Source organism: Phocoena sinus, chromosome 3 (genome assembly GCF_008692025.1).
Source record: "Phocoena sinus isolate mPhoSin1 chromosome 3, mPhoSin1.pri, whole genome shotgun sequence".
Lineage (NCBI taxonomy): Eukaryota > Metazoa > Chordata > Mammalia > Artiodactyla > Phocoenidae > Phocoena > Phocoena sinus.
Window position 1 is genome coordinate 32432874 of NC_045765.1, and position 13524 is coordinate 32446397.

The window sequence follows — 13524 nt, forward strand, 5'->3', positions numbered from 1 at the left end:
GTGTTAATATATGAGATTTTAACTGTACACATCTAGAAACATTAAAAATTGGTTTAAGGAAAAAGATATTATGTCATAGTTAATGTAATAAAGATTCCCTAAAGGCATGATATTATAAAATCAGTTTACTGCTTTACAGAATTATAAAGAAATTTAAGTGGATTTTAGCTGTAGTCTGTTTTTTTCCTTGAGGCCACTGATCAGACTTAGTATTTTTACATGTAATTACCAGAGTTATCAAGTAGACCAGGTGTTAGTAACTGAAATGATGGTAACTCCATATTAATCATCTTCTTGTACTCATATATATATATAGACTATATATAAACTAAGCTTTATTTAGAGTGTTCATTTGTATACCTTAAATAGGTAAAATTTCATTCTTATGTTTCAAAGAAAAACATATTTCTGTCTGTAATTCTTAATAGGGTAAATTATTAACATATTTTAATTAAACTCAACTTAACCCAGATGTCAGCTAGGGTCTTCTTGACATTAAGATTGTGGTAGGAATTATTCAAATACACACATTTAATGGCTGAGAACTTCACAAGATTTCTGCTAATCTCTGGTGTTAAAGCACAGTTCAGTTCCTTCATCTGTACTATCAAGTACAGATACTATATTCTACCACCATGTCAAAATTAGTATAAAGCTCAGCCTTTATGCCTGATTGGGCAAGAGAATTCATTACACCAAGAATTTTATAAATTGGTTTATGGGTTCAGATTGCATCAAATTCCACACTGATTTCCACTGACGTGCAGAACAAACAACTGTTCCTCTATTATTTTCTGTCCCCTGGTGCAGTGTTACAGCATCTAGACCAAGTTCCTTCTGTGTCTCAGCACCTTTCCTTTTTGTATATTTTAAAGTCATCTTTTATTTTTCCAGCCTTGTTTATTCCCACAAGCCCTCAAAAAATTGAAGCAACAGTCATGCTTTTACCTCCCCACATGAATCTTTAGTAAAAGGCAAAAGATTCATTCAACTATGAAGAGAAGCATGACTATGGATTTAAAGTCATCTTTAAAAATAAAATTGTCGCTTTTTTCCACATAAAAAATGCATCACTTTGTACAACAAATTAGTAACTGTTTCCGAAATAACATAATATTTATAAACTTCTTACATGTGCATCTTCATCATTTCTCTAAAACAAATTCAGTTTTGTGGTAATTTCATAGTCACATTTTTAAAGTGTTCGGTACTACTAGAATTAAACCTTATTAACTTCTATGAAACAGTCATATCCAAAAGAATGTTACTCATTAAAACCACACTATAAATCATATTTTCAGAGCATGAACCCAGAGAAGAACATAGCAGAAAATGAATAATCTATGCAGCTTGATGCCTTTTCACATATTGATTTACATGTCACTTGTCTGCAATTATTGTTTAAATACAATTCACTCTTTCCCAATAGGATACTATTATCATTACTGCATACAAGGATCAGACTTACATTAAAATGGTTTAAACCCAAGCCCAACTTTATTATTGTTTTGTTGTTTTCACTTGGAATATTAAAGATTATTTTAACACAAATGGAACACATATACTTGAACATTGTAGTTATCTGTATTGAATTCTATCATTCATCTAAGATCTTCTTCCTGATATTTATCAATATAAGATGGGCTAACCCTTCTCGTGACAAGTGTAAGAGCATGTTGATGGCCTGAAGACCATCACCTATACGGTTTCTGTCTGTTGCATTGTTTGTACAGGGGAATCCTATAACAAAGATGCTAAGTATGATTTCCTACTCTGAAAATTAAACGTTTCACCTATTTTTTTAAAAAAGAAATTAAAGAGGAATCTCAAGTCAAACCAAAGATTCCTTCCTTCATGATAACTGCCCCCAAATAACCCCACATGGGATGGACATGCTCATTCATTTTTGCTTCATTCTCTATCTTCAAACTGGAGACAGTAATCAGATGCAATTATTAGAAACCCCGACTTCATCATTCCTACCCAAGGGTGAAATGGCCTAGAGTCAGTGCTTCCAATTACGCTGGGTGGCCCAGAAATGGACAAGCTGATTTATAGATAGCTGTGCTTAGTTCTATCCCAAAGGTCCCAGAGGAAGCGCCCGGAGCAGAAGCTGAATCTCCCTATCAAGTGGCTCTCAGCTCTGTCACTAGCTACAGAATTAAATAGAAGGCTGAACCTGGAAGAGAGGTTTTTTTCTCTTACACTATGGTCAGTTCTTAAATCACTCTGACATTAATAGGAAAATTCCATAGGCACACTTGCATGTCCTCATTAAAGTACAGAAATTAAAGAAGAAGTGACAGAGTAATCACTAAAACCAACGACAGAGGAGATGCCCACAGGAATAACAGACTCAGTTCACATTTTAAGTAGTTCAGTCTGAAAAATTCAAAATGCAAATTCCTTTTAGGGAACTGGTATCAAAAGCATGCTTGGTCACATATAACATGTCCCATGCTGGTTTTTTTTTTTTTTTTGCGGTACGCAGGCCTCCCACCGCTGTGGCCTCTCCTGCTGCGGAGCACAGGCTCCGGACACGCAGGCCCAGAGGCGATGGCTCACGGGCCCAGCCGCTCCGCGGCACGTGGGATCCCCCCGGACCGGGGCACGAACCCGTGCCCCCCGCATCGGCAGGCAGACCCTCAACCACTGCGCCACCGGGGAAGCCCTCCCATGCTGTTTTGATCAACTGAAATTATTCTTACTATTTTGGGCTTTTTAAACCATTTGCTACAGAATTCTTCTTTTTAACCATCTTAAAGAGGGAGTCAGTAAGAGAGTAAAATTTAACAGACTTAACATTGCTTTGTTTATTGTTGGGTAGAAAGTAAAGCCCTACCTATTCTCTGCTTCCACGAGAAGCAGACACACACACACACACACTCTTCTCCAAGGTAATTCATGGAAGCTGACTTTTAAAACAACTCCTTGTCATTTTGGACATAGTGCAAAATCTAGAACTTTATAATATAAAACCTATACCAAAATGGCACACCTCCTTTTTTATTTTCAAAGATATCAATTCTTTCCACATAAAGGAAGGAGCCGGAAAATGAAAAATGCTTTTTAGTCCATAACCTGAGAAGTTCCAAATCTTTTTTGAAACCAACCATAAACAGTCCTGGCAAAAGGCAAAAGAGAAATGTCTATATTCAAGTGAATATTTGCATGGTTTTCACCATGATTAGATTTCTGATTCTGATGCAAAGCAAAATGCTACCTAAAAGACAGTTTTCTGGAAAGAAACTTTTAATGGTGATTAAAAGGATGAGGAAGTTTAGAGAAAGAAATAAGAAATTTATAGTGTCTGACCTGTATAGAAAGAGAGAATGTAAAGGGAGGCCTGCATTCCTCTGTGGAGATGTGATCTGCTATCTAAAGCTAGAATTTTAAGAGAAAATGGTACAGGAAAAAAAAATTCACATTCCATCACCTCAATAGCCCTCCCTTCCTTGGAAAGGGTATCTGTCCACCATAGCAAATGGTGCAGAGGAGAGATGCTGAGCATTTAATGTGTTTCATAAAATTATATTATGCTGCGGACTTGCATTTGTCATCCTTGTAAGGTAATAAAAATCTACCTTTCCTGAGAAAGAATGACACCTGTAAAACTGTTCCAGGCAGGTTAAAAATTTTGAAAATGCAAAGTAATCATAAACCTACAAGACATCCAAAGAGGGTAAGATTCAGGAATCAGTGTGAAATTTTTGTTTTGGGGTAAACTGCAGAAGCTAGAGTTTCAATTGTAAGTAAAAGAAAACAAGCAAACTTAAAAGTGCCATTTCTTTTTTGTGTATGTGCTTAAAAAAAAGAAGAAATTTCAGTATCATCATTAACAAGTAACATTTAATATAAGGATCTAGAAATAGTAGTTGAAAGTACCTGTCAAAGGGGGTGGGGGATAGGAAAAGGATGATGCATTGTAGAGGCCACTCAGAAATTCAGTTCAAATATGTATTCATCCAGACACAAGATGCTGCTGAGAGAGGTGAAGGAGGTTGATTTTTTTATGCATGTGAAGTGATTGAAGAACTAAGACAACATGTGTACTATAGCATCAATTATCAGAGGAGCTCTGAGAAAGGAAAGATCCAGGTGAATAATAGACATCTGAGAAGGCTTCACGGAGAAGGAGGAACCTAAACTAACCTAAATGAGAAAAGTGGAATTTCAATCAGCAAGTTGGAGGAAGAGAAGAATGAGTTCCAGATGGGAAAATAGCCCAAACAGGAAGGGACTAATATTGTCTATTTGGGGCCTGAGATTGTCCAGGATAGGTAATAGTAGAAAAGGTTTACTTTAATATGTGAGGAGAGATGAGGTTAAATAAAAATTATGGAGAACATTAGAATAAGTAGTTTAAATGCTTTACACACAAAAACAAAAACTACAACAACACTATGGGACCAATTTTATTAAACATTTAACTAGCATTACCTCATGTTATCCAAATAGCAACTCTAGAAACACAGGTAGTAATATTATCCCCATTTTACATATGAGGAAATTAAGGCTTGAAGTAGTTGACTAATATGATTACGTGGATATAATTTAGAGAAGTCAGGATTAAAACCCAGGTTTGTGATTTTAAAGCCCATGCTCCTGACTGCTATATTTCATTGCATCATTATAATTTTGTAAAATACATATCCTTGGTCTCTACAAGTATTTCAGTAAAGAGAAATAAAAACCATTGCATTGATTAGAATCACATATGTATATGAAACAAGTTGAACATTCTCTAATGTTGAATGCAGGTAGAAGGAGGGATAAAAGAGATTGTAGAACAATTAGTCAGCTGGAGCTATAAGGAACAGCTCATGAGTGGCACAGGGTTTTATAAGCCTGGTCAAGGAGTCTGGACCTTATCCAGAGGAAAATGGGGGAGCCGTTGGAGCATCGGCAGTAAGTGGAATAATCACGTATGCTTTAAAAACATGCTCTGGTTACAGTGCAGAGAATGGTTGGATGAAGTTGGTGGTGGGGAACACTATTTAGCTAGCTGTAGAAGGAATCAAAGCTCAAGGTAATGGTGGCCTGACTTAAGAGGCAGAAATAATGGGCCTTGGTAACTGAGTCAAACGATATCTAGGTTTGTGACTTGGACAATGGGGGACAGTAATTCTACTTATAGAAGTCGGGGATCTCAAAAGGATAGGGAGAAATGATGAGTTCATTTGGGGACTTGATAAGTTTGAAGTGCTTTTGTGGCATTCAAGTAGACATATCTAATGGTTGGAGATACAGATATGATACTCAGAAGTGAGGTGTGGCCTAGGTGTCAAGATTTGTGATTTCGTTAAAGCCATGGGAATATGAAAGCTTATCCAGGATGAGTGTGCATAATAAGAAAGGAAGGGGGAATTAAGACAAAACCCCCAAAAAACAAAAGCCTTTCAACAATAAACGAAGAGGATGTTAAAGAGGGGAATTAGAAAAAATGACACCAGAGAGGAAACCTACTCTTGTGTGTGGGGTACTTGAAATTAAAAAGAGAGGTTTTTCAAGATGGAAGAAGTGACAACCTATAACAAACGCTGATGAGAGCTCCAGTTAGATTAAGGAGACAAGAGACCACTGAGTCAGCAACTGAAGACATTACTAGTCATACATCCTAAAAGGAGTAGAGGCCAAATTATAATGGATTGAGAGGTTAATTATTTTAAAAAGCCAGTGTATGTAGATTAGTAATTTCCAAAGATCAGTGCTGATGCCTAATCAAGTTTTCACAGATCAGAAGCAAACCCCCAAAACTAAAAGCATCAGTTTTGTTTGATGAAGCTAAATTACTCTATGAAATTGTTACCCTAAGATAATATCCCTCCAAATTTTTAATACTAAAAATACATTTCTGTTATAAAGTGAGAGTGTTAGGAGATAGTAGTAGTAATTTTCAAATACTCTTGCTAGTTGAATCTATATACCATTCCAAATTCCGCAACCTACCATTGCTGCTGAATTTCAAGTGTTTGATTCTAAAGGTATCCAAAAGAATGTCTCAGCATTCCCTGATGGGTAGAGGGGAGGTAGAATAAAGGGGAATGCTACATGTCTGGCAGTGGTATTTGCTTCTTTCTAAGTACAGAGTATAGTTCTGAAGGGTCAGTAGAGAGGTATTTGCGTTTTGTCTTTGGCAGTTTCATTATGTTGTCGATTATTACACTGCAATGTTCTAATAGGAGTTTCATCATGCATTCAAATTGAAGAGAGGATTCATTTAGCCACCACAACGAATTGAGATCAGCAGGCTTCACTTCGGGAACTTCTGGGGTGTCAAGTGGTCAGTCCTTCAGTTTTAATTTCTAGATATATGAGATGCAAATTCCATGATCTTTTCTTCTCTGACAGTCAGAGCAAATGGCTCCAATTACATTCTAACATATCCTTAACTGGGAGGTAAATCACATCAGCTTGGGATGTGGTAAGATGAATCCCAAAGAAAAGATTAATTATCTTGTAAAGGTATTGTATTATCTTAATTGTTCACATCACTCAAGCTTTTCTAATTAGAAAAGTAAATACCAACCTAGGCAGGTTTTGCCCTTGCACAATTAAAAAAAGGCTAAACATTTACATGAATTATACCTTTTCAAATATTTAAACTTGATAAGGCCAGCCATCACTTTATACTTGTTTTCCTGTCATCAGACTTCCCAAAGGTCAATTGTATTTCTCTTATAAAAAGTGGAAGAATAACAGTCTCCTATTAAGTAACATAAATATTTCAGTGTATTGATGCTGCAATCAAGCCTACCGGTCCACAGTCCTCCAGCCCACGACTGTTCAGTGGTTTCCAAGATCCAGGATGCTTTTCTCCATCTGATCTATTCCAAGCATACTTTTAGCCCAGTGGTTTATTTGAAAACCCACAGGAGATTATATACAATTCCTCTGTCTTCTCCCTTCAAGCAGCAGCTGTCATTTCTTGTACAGAATGTTTCCCATTTCACCTTTGTCTCTGGATAAATTTAGTCCTTATTAAACAATCAGAATTGGATCCTGCCTCCCAGAACAACTCTTACCTCAGAGAAATTAATCAGACTCTCTCATGAGTTGAGTTCCAACATGTCCTAGACAGGCCTTGTTGACACTAGAGTATCCTTACTATTATGAATATTTTTCTTGATAGAGTACCCAGCATACAGTAGGTACTGAGAAGTGACCCACTGTCTCTGTGTTGGTTTCTGGTCTTCGTTTTGAAGCAGTGTGGTCTAGTGTTTGAAGAACAAAGACTTTGTACCCATACGGATATGCATTTGAATCTGGCTGTAAAACCAATTCTGTTATCTTGGGGAGAATGCTTCACTTCCCTTCACTACAGAAGCAGAGGAATGCCTCCTTCCACTTCTGTAAAATGACATTAAAAATAATACCAACCTATTAGGAAGGTGTAAGGGATTAAATGATACCATGCATGTTATACACTTAGCTCAGTGCCAGGCACCCAACCCAAGTTCTCAATAATTGTTGGCTCTATTGTATTTTATTACTATAATTTATAGCCTCCTTACTGAAACTCAGTTTGAAATCTGTTTCTGAGGTCAGAATCAGAAGAGAAATATTCTTGTCATTTAAAAAGGTCATCTGAACTTGCCTGCATAGCAAATGCTTCTCTGGGTTTTAGTTCAGATGTGTCTCTTTCATTCTTATATCTTCAAAGTGGGAGACTTTCAGAGGTCTGATGGGCTGTAACACACTGTTTCTATAGCTGGTTTACCAACTCATTGATTTGCAGCATTTCACTTAGGGCTGTTCTCTTTCTGACAGGAAGGCTTGAGGGAGATGATCTTAAATGCCAGGAGGATTTTCCACATGGTCACAGGGGAAGAACACTGTGAGCATCTGGGCGCAGCATACAGAGAAGATTTTGAGGGTTGTGAAGCTCCATTTGTGTGTTCAGTTAATGGACCCTTGGGCTTGAGGACAATGTACTGTGGAAGGTAAGAGGGGTTAATTCATTGGTAGCTCGATTTGTGGAACTAATTCTTCAGTCTCATTTACATTTACATTAGCAGGACGTCTTTAACAGTGAGAGAGCTGTGATGTTGGATGAAATCACAGCTAACATGTTAGATTTTATGGGTATGATCTCTTTGTGTTCTCTAGCCAGTTGCCTGGAAGCCATAGATCCTTATTTGCCCTGACAAGCTCTGTTCCTCTAGTGTGGTCAAGAATTTCTCCCTAGAATTTTTTTTTTTTTTTGCGGTACGCGGGCCTCTCACTGTTGTGGCCTCTCCCATTGCAGAGCACAGGCTCCGGACGTGCAGGCTCAGCAGCCATGGTTCACGGGCCCAGCCGCTCCGCATCATGTGGGATCTTCCCAGACCGGGGCACGAACCCGCATCCCCTGCATCAGCAGGTGGACTCTCAACCACTGCGCCACCAGGGAAGCCCAAGAATTTCTCCCTAGAATTTCTATGTCAGTCTTCAATCACTGTATCTTTAATGCCAGAACTTCTATCTAACCAAAATCATCTGATAACCTACCTTGATCTTCTCTTTACCCCTTCCCTACCTTTGATAAAAATTAATTTGACTCCTTTGAAAACCAGTCACAGTCTCTTAAGACATTGCTTATTTATGGCCATTTGTTCATGGTTCACTTTTAAAAAATTTTTTTATCCGAGTACAGTTGATTTACAATGCTGTGTTAGTTTCTGCTGTACAACAAAGTGTGTCAGTTTTACATATACATACCTATACTCTTTTTTAGATTCTTTTCCCATATAGGTCATTACAGAGTATTGAGACAAGTTCCCTGTGCTATACAGTAGGTCCTTATTAGTTACCTGTTTAATATATAGTAGTGTACATATGTCAATCCCAGTCTCCTACTTTATCCCTCCCTTCCCACTTTAAAATCAGGTCTGAAGTATATGAAGTTGGTGCTACTAATCTAGTTATTGTGACCCTGAACAAGTCACCTAACTTCTCTAAACCTTGGTTAACCCATCAATAAAATGGGAATTATAACTTATACATGGTACAGTTGATTTGAGGACTATACAAAATCTTCTATGTGAAGCCTTTGGTGTTGATTTCCTAAACATTGTGCCTCCTACATTGTGCCTCGTATGCCAGAGAGAATGTTTCAAGAGACTTAGATTACTTGAAACCTGTTCCAACAGAGAAAGTAAGCACATCAAACTTTTCCCGATCCTGAGTTTCTGTTTCCTAACGTTTCTTCCTAAGCTCCAATTCAAGAGTAGATTGGGTTAGTCTACTTGAAAAAGTAGTTGCACGATTTAATGCCCCATATGGACTTCAGCCAAGCCGGTGACAAAAGCCGTAATTGATCAGTACTAAAAATATTCCTCTAGTGTTTAGGCTCAGGTTAATACTTGTATACATAGGTTGTATTTTCTCTTCATGACCTCATTCTTAACCTGTGTTCTAAATTCTTTTCCAGACCTTTCCTAAAGATAGAGGAAGATGCATCTATACCCAAACTGATTATTTTATCTGCTTGTGTTTTCATTATATTATTGCTGTCATGAGGTGGTGTCCTATTCTCAGGCCAATCAAGAATGAAGTATGCTTGGCCTAGCTGTGCCGGGAGTTAATCATTCTTCTTAATCAAATTCTTGTTGCGTTCTTGGCTACACTTACTCTTACAGTTGAAATGATGCACACCATTCCAAAGTACTGTCTCTATTCTCTTCTTGTTCAGCATCCTTCCCTCCTGAGGACTGGAAGGCTGGGACAAGTTCTTCCAAAATTATTATATCAACTTCTGCAGGTTCTATCAGCTCATCTTTACACCTCTCTAATCTTTCTGTAAGATAGACTCAGGCCATTAATACGTCTCACTCAATACTTAGCACAATGGCCAACACCCAGGAAGGGTTCAACAAAGGATAGACGGTATCATTATTACCATTCTGTTCCAGATACTATCCTGAGTGTTGCCAACACCAAAGTGAATAACCATAGTTATTACTGGCAGAGTTCATCTTCATTTTGAAGTTTTGCTTAAATTATGTCTCCATTAATGACAGTAACTTTTCCTTGAGAACTCTATCTTTTCTTTCCCAATTTCCCTTGGATGCCATGAGCAGCATATCACAATTTCTGGCTAATGCTGTTGGATAATACTTATAACCAATGAACTGAGCTCCTGTGGTAAAACTTTCAAGAAGTTCATCCATTATTTCTCTTCTTAGCTCAAAGGAGGTTAAATATCATTTGCAAAACAAGGAACTAATAAGAATCTAACATAAACTGGAGAGTCCACAGGACTAAGAAGAGCAGATGCCCAGATGGCCAGTCATATTCCAGTCACCAGGCCGACCTCTGTCCCACTTTTCCATATGAGGATAGCTGTGGTTTGAAATAAATATTCACGTGTTGCAAAGTCAAGTTGCTTGTATATGAAATATTCTGTGAGACTTGAAAATGGACATTTTCTCATTCAAGGTTAATAGCACTTAACCTAGAAAAGTAAATATGACCCATTTTACTCATTTCATCAGACTGAAATCTCCTTAAGAAAGAGGGCATGTTTTGCTCATTGCTTCAACCTCACTGTCTTATACATGCCTAACACAGGTGATTCAATAAATATTCAATGAAAGAATAAATTCATTTTGCTGCCAATTTACCACCTAGGAAAGAACAGGTAGGAAGCAAGGAAATTTAAAAGCAGTAGGAAGTTTATTTGCAAGATTAGGAAAAGGCTATTCTGAACACATCGAAAAAATTAAGTGCAGAATAAGAATAAATCCATACTGTCACCCTCTATAAATCCATATTTGTTGTTTATTTCCAATTGATAGTTATTTTCCCCCAAGTTTACAGGTATTAACTAATGAAGAGAAAGAACTGAAATGCTGACTTCCTAAGATTTCAAAAGTTGGGGGAGTTACTTTGCCTTTGTTCTTTAAGTTAGTGAAATCTTGTTCAAACACATCCACCAACCCTTCACTCAAATGTCACTTTCCTGATTGCTTTTGTTACGTGCCATTGAGTCATGGACATTTTACGGCTGACTCACGCAGTCGCGAGGTGATAAATCATAACCAGCAAATACCGTCACAGAAATTACAAATGATAGACGGCATTTCAGAGGACTGTCTATGGGAAACCAGGTATTTATTTTCACTTTGTAGCCACTTCTAAATAGCTTGCACTTGGCAATGGGAGTTGTCAAAAAAGTCAGAAGTTACTGCTAGCTCACTGCTATTCAGGCACATAGGAGGAACTTGTTAAAAGTAGAGGATTTAGCTCCTTTGTTGTTCTAGCAAATTAAAACTAAGTTGAGAAGTATAAATCTGAAGAGAAAGCAAAACCCGTATGAGGTTCAGGCCTTTGGTGAGGAAAATTAATTGTTGCCAATTTTTTTTTAGGGATGCTTCCTATATATCTGTCTCAGCAGGGTGGAAAAGTGACATAAAGTGGCTATACTTTATACATGAATCACCACTTTGGACTCAGTTTATCTGAGTATTATATCATTGTAGTCTGCGAATTATACATAGATTCTGGAATAGCATTCGAGAGCAAATGTTAGATCCAAATACCCAACAGCTTTTAAATGACTAATTAAGACTATTAACTAGTGTGTCTCTAATGAGCATTTGCTTTATATGTTTCACATAGTAACTTAGCCTAAAATTATGGTCTCTTCATCTGGGGCTTCCAAAACTATATTTCGTTAACATTGATAAAATTATTCTGCTATTTAAGGGAAATGGCTATGCCTTCAAAGCAAATTTAGTAAAATTTATAAAATTCCAATATTTGATTCATTACCTTATAAATTGATATGATGAATACATTTAAGCACCTACAGTATCAAGAGGCAAGGGAATTCAAGGAGAACACACAAGTAGATCTGTGGATCTTTACAACACCTTTATCCTCATATCATTGAAGAGAGCTGGACTTGTGTGTATTTTAAAATAAGGAAAATGTGAGTTAATCATTCTTTTGTTTTGTTTTTGCTTTGTTTATTGACTTCCAAAAATTTGTTTTGTTTCTAACAAAGTTTTAAAAAGTTTAAAAATGTGTGAAGTAACACATTTTTTTTACCCAGAAATCACACGTACTGCAAAATCTCATCTCTGAGAACACTGGGAAGGAAAAGGCAAAGTAGGCAGCTTGAGATACAAACAATCCTTGCCATTTCACTTTCTGCAAAACTCACAACCCCCTGGGAAGAATGGAAGAAGAGGAAGAGGTGAGCTATTTACTATCTAAGAATATCTAATTAAAGTCACTTGAAACTTTTACAGGAATATAAAATTATCTCTGGTGTACGCTTAGAGGAACACAGGCATATAGATATTCCCATTCTCTTAAGAATTGTGCCAAGAAAGAAAAGCTGAAAAGGCATCTTCTTCAAAATTCTGAAGGGAAACTACTCTTTAAGTAGGCACATTTGGTGCACTATGGATTAAAGTGTTTTAATAACATCCGTTTATCATTTTAACAGCAAGCATTTACTATTAAAAAGGTGTGTGACCCGGTGCAAAGATCCTGAGGCTTAAATTTTCAAAAGACAATGTGAAGTCATGTCAGAAACGGGAGATGCTGCCCTTTTCTCTTTATGTGCCTAAAGTGTGTGATTTTCAAGTCCTGGCTCTATGAGTGACACAACTTTTGCTCAGAACACTCTCAGTCGTCTTTTGTATGAGGAGATGATTGAAATAAGACTCAGTCACATTAGGTTAATTCAAGGTTATATTGGAAAGCTTCTGACTGTTAGCCATAACAACACAGTAAATGTAGAAATGGTAAGAACAGACACTTAAGAAAAATCAGAGTTTATTTACTGCTTTCACATATATTATCTGAGGTGGTTCTCCTAACAACCTTATATATATAGACCTTATCCACATTTGACACAGGCAATCCACAGAAAGCTGAGCTAACTTGTTGCCTCGTTGGTGTATGGAACGTATTCAAATGATTGCAGCCCAATCACCAAAATAATTTAAAAGCCATTTCAAACTGTGAAATAATCCCACTGACACATTACAGAAAAACTTCTCAAAGTCTGCTTTCCTTCCAAACCCCAGTGCATTGAGCAGCCTATGTATCACTATCACATGACTACTCTTGAATATATAAATAGTCTCTCTTCAGTCACACACACACACCTTATCGAAATATATTATTTTCATGATCTCAGCATGTCATGTCATCTACCTTCAGCCAATGAGAGCCATTTATTTTATATCCTGGTGAGGCTGACTTGTGTCAATACCAAAAGGTATATGATAGTTGGCCCCTCTGCACATATAAAAGAATATCTCACTGTACTTATTTTTTTCAGAGTCTTAATTTTATTTATTCAAAAAAAATTTTAATTTAATTTTAATTTCATATTGGAGTATCGTTGATTTACACCTGAAACTAACAAAACATTGTAAGTCAACTATACTCCCATACATTTTGAAATGAGATGTTTGCAGAAGCTCAAAGAGTTTAAGAAAATGGTGGAAGAACAAATGTCTAAATATCATCAGAAAGAGACTGATAGAAGTAAAATATAAGAAAAGATCTCGATTAGCATTAATT

The 13524-nt window shown here is 36.9% G+C and overlaps 1 non-coding gene across 1 annotated transcript; it reads right to left on the reverse strand.

Moving 5' to 3' along the window:
* Positions 1-892: 892 nt before the first annotated feature.
* Positions 893-1013, reverse strand: LOC116752445. The gene has a single exon (XR_004349512.1). It is a non-coding gene; the product is annotated as a U5 spliceosomal RNA (small nuclear RNA).
* Positions 1014-13524: the final 12511 nt, after the last annotated feature.